The sequence below is a fragment of the Magallana gigas genome, chromosome 9, assembly GCF_963853765.1.
Source record: "Magallana gigas chromosome 9, xbMagGiga1.1, whole genome shotgun sequence".
Taxonomy (NCBI): Eukaryota; Metazoa; Mollusca; class Bivalvia; order Ostreida; family Ostreidae; genus Magallana; species Magallana gigas.
In genome coordinates this window covers 5,453,717-5,457,622 of record NC_088861.1, presented here as the reverse complement: position 1 = coordinate 5,457,622, position 3,906 = coordinate 5,453,717, and the positions used below count along the sequence as shown (strand labels likewise).

General features: G+C 33.3%; 1 pseudogene; it reads left to right on the top strand.

The window, feature by feature from the left end:
* On the top strand, nucleotides 1-1,883 carry LOC136271427 (uncharacterized; annotated as a pseudogene).
* The last annotated feature ends 2,023 nt before the right edge of the window (nucleotides 1,884-3,906 follow it).

Genomic DNA, 3,906 nt, shown 5'->3' with positions numbered 1-3,906 from the left:
ATGGTCTCCCCCAGCCTGCGGCCCTCAGAGGTAGGGATGACGAGCCTCCAATTGTTCTCCCTTGTGACTCCTCAAAGAAAGGAATTCACAGTTTATACAAGTCAGCATGCGAAACAGATGATGTTAGGAAAGTGGAGTACCTCACATTCACTAACATTTGGACCTCCTGCTGTTCCCACATTAAGATATGTGGTCAACGCTTTGACGTTTGTCACAGGTGTGAACTGCTGAGGAAGCAGGTGCTTGACGCATGCATGGAAGAAGACAAATTGGCGGCTCTAAATAAATTTTAAACTCATATTGATGTAGCGCATAAGGAAAGAGATATCTACAAGAAAATTGTACCAGACTCGCTAAAAGAATTACAAAATGCAGATAGACAGGGGCACCACATACCGCCCTTATTCTCTGATTTTACCAAAGTTCACTACACATTTGATTTCAGCCAAAATGTTGCTTTACCTCATCATGTTTGGCAAATGGGACCGCCTTATCTTCTCAGTTTAAAGAAAGTACATATATTCGGTTTTCGTGTTGACGATATACCTACACAATAAAATTACTTGATAGGGGAAAATGAGACGCTTGGATTAGATGGTACGGGATCTCATGGGACAAACACATCTCCTTGGTGCATCATGGCCTTAACACATATGGCTATGGAGAAAAAGAGTGCTTGCTTCATGCTGATAATTGTGCAGGTATTTTCTATCATTCTCTCTCTCTCTCTCTCTCTCTCTCTCTCTCTCTCTCTCTCTCTCTCTCTCTCTCTTCATTTGAAATTTTAAAGAGATTTTATCTTTTCTCGCCTTTTGTCTGATGTTAAATAACGATGTAACAATTTCTTTTCAGGTCAAAACAAGAACAAATTTGTAATCGCTTATTTGGCATGGCGAGTGATCACTGGATTGCACCATCAAATTACGTATTTGATGCAGGTAGTTGGCCAAACACGGTGTTTGATTGATACAGGTTTTGCACGTGCAAAAAAAGCTGTTCCGTCGATCGGATTGTGACAGTATGAGAGAACTTCAGCAAGTCTTTGAGCGTTCGTCTTCAAAAAATAAAGGAATACTATACGAAATTGGAGGAGACACTTCTAACTGGAAAGAGTTTTTGGAACAATTTTTCACCTCTTTGCCTGGTATATTTAAATACCATTCGTTTCGATTTTGTGCTGACCACGCAGGATTTGTTTTCGTTAAGGAAATTAGTGATGCAATGGAAAAAATAATTAAGATAATTAAACCTTATGTACTTCAGCAGATTCCTGGAAAATTTCCCACAGAGCTAACACCTCCTGGATTGTCCAGGGAAAGAACTCAGTATCTTTTCAAAAAAGTTAGACCGTTTGTACGACCAAGATGTCAAGATCAATTGTGTCCACCCACCCACACTGAGGAATAAATTGCCCTGTCATCTTTTTTAAACAACTATTAAACTCCATCAATAATCAATTGAATAATTACGTTTTATCTATGTTTGTGTATCTTATCGAATATTTTAAAAGTTTTTATAAGTAATTTATGAATCACTCTAATAATATGTTCATTTGTACGATGTGGTTAGCCAAAGTCAAAGACATTTTTTATTCAGCAATGCCGATTTTCTCAACAATTTTAACAATTTTGACGTCAAAATAACCCGGCAGTACGCAATGTCGACGTCATGATGAAATAAAAAGCCATCATTCAACCTAAAATTGAAGTTTTAATTTTCAAGATAAAAATATGATTTTAACATTTTCTGTTTTCCCATGTTTTGTTACATTATAAGCAATCAAAATATAATTTTGTGATTTTTATGTCATAAGACCCCTTTTCTCATACACTTTGAAATGCATGTAACTCGAACGTGAAGCAGGTGTGACTGTGTAATATTTTATAAAAGAAATACTTGTCTATTCATATTGATTCAGGATACTTACTGATTGTAAAATAAAAGGGAGGCATTGTTTGGTAGATTGTTACGACGGAATACAACCAAAGCGTCCTGTTCTTGTTAAAGGGACTTGGACATGATTTGACATAAAATTTTCAAATTTTATTTTTCCATTTTCAATGTTTATACTGATAGATATAGACGTTTTTAATGCTATGTCAAAATTTGAAAGTCAAATAACAAGTTATAAGCACGATACAGAGTTCACAATTCTTTGTTTTGTAAACAAAGCTCAAATATTGTCATTTTTACATAGATGTTGTATTTGTGTAAGTTTCAATCAAATGTATCTTTCTTTTGTTGACACTAAGTATTTATGAAGATATCAAGTTAGTTTAAATTGTTTTTTACATGTCATTTTGTCTAAGAAATGGTAAATCTCTACATTACATATTTTGTAAACAACTATAAGACTCGAGCTTTGTTTACATAACAACCAATTCTCACCTCTGTATCTCGCTTGTATCTTGACTTTAACATTCAATATTTTGGTCAATCATTTAAAATATGCACTACTAAACCATTTTATACAAAAAATTTAAAATTAGAATTTGGGATCTAAAATCGTGTCCAAGTCCCTTTAACTTGTTGATAGCTAAGGTGATTTGCGGTTTAATCAACTACATGCCTGTGTGTTTCCTTCATTTTTTTTAAATGTGAACCTTCATCAAAATCCCTTTTATATTATTTTTGAAGTGGTTAGCGTATACGCGTAACGCTTCATGTAATGTAACCAAAACTATTACGTAATCCGGATGTTTTGTCAAAGCGCTACTTATATTATGTTAAATCAAAGTATTGAGAGTACTGCAAGTCAACCTTCAGTAAGGATAGAATAACACACCTAGAAAAAGTAATCAAATTATTAGTTAATTATTGAATTATAAACGATATCTTGGTAAATAAACTTACCCATGTCAGTTAAGCGAAAAATTTGCAGTTTTAAGACAAAAAATGAATATCTAAAACAAATTCAGTTCTGTTAGTTATAACAAAAGCCCCTGATGGATTTGAACCCGGGATGTATGAAACACAATCCCGACACTTTATCCACTCGGCTTTGGAGAGAGTTATAAGTTGCCGTCGATAAAATCCTTTTAATAAAACAAAATGTCGTTTCGATCAGAGGTCAGTCATTTTGTGATGATGTGTTATTCCACCTTAATGTAAATGTATAATTTTACTTAGTTTGCACGTCTTTTGCTGAATAACTTTAAGAGACGGATAGCAATCACGTGATCGACAGATTTCGCTATTTAGCACGAGCTATTTTTCCGGATTTCTGAACGCCGTCTTATAATTATCTCCGTTTACACATTATTGTCTATCGAAACAAAGTGGCCGACGGGGCAGACGATTCGGAGTCGAAACAAATACCACGAATAAAAGGCAAATTTGCAAGTCGTATAAAATCATGGCGGTCATCTAGATTAAAGCATATGAACAAGAAAGGGGATGTGGGTGAAATAGAGAACGACTACGACTATAAATATCTCAATAACACGGAACGGATATATTATTACCAAGAATTAACATGTGGTTTGGATTAATTTTTAGTATTTCCTTTTCTCGTTGTATGGCTAATACAAGTATGTGGGCAAAATACTTGAGAAAAATTGTTTGTTTAAGCAATTTTGAGGTAGATGTTATTGAACAATTTAATGTCCATTTTTCAAATAAATTGGATTACATTAAAATTATTTTCATAAAATTTAATCCTCGGAATGAATTTCAAAATTAAATATTAAAAAGATAAGATTCAACAATATCAAAGTATATTTATTGTAAGTACATGACTATGAATAAAATAAATAATGAATAACGAATAAATATGATCAATATAAATTGAACATTAAATAAACTTTATTTCTTATCAATATTAAAAACTTGTCGTAATAACTGGTTATTATTATTTTACCCCTTTTGTATATTTGGTCTGTCGTTCATATGCGGATAAATTGCACT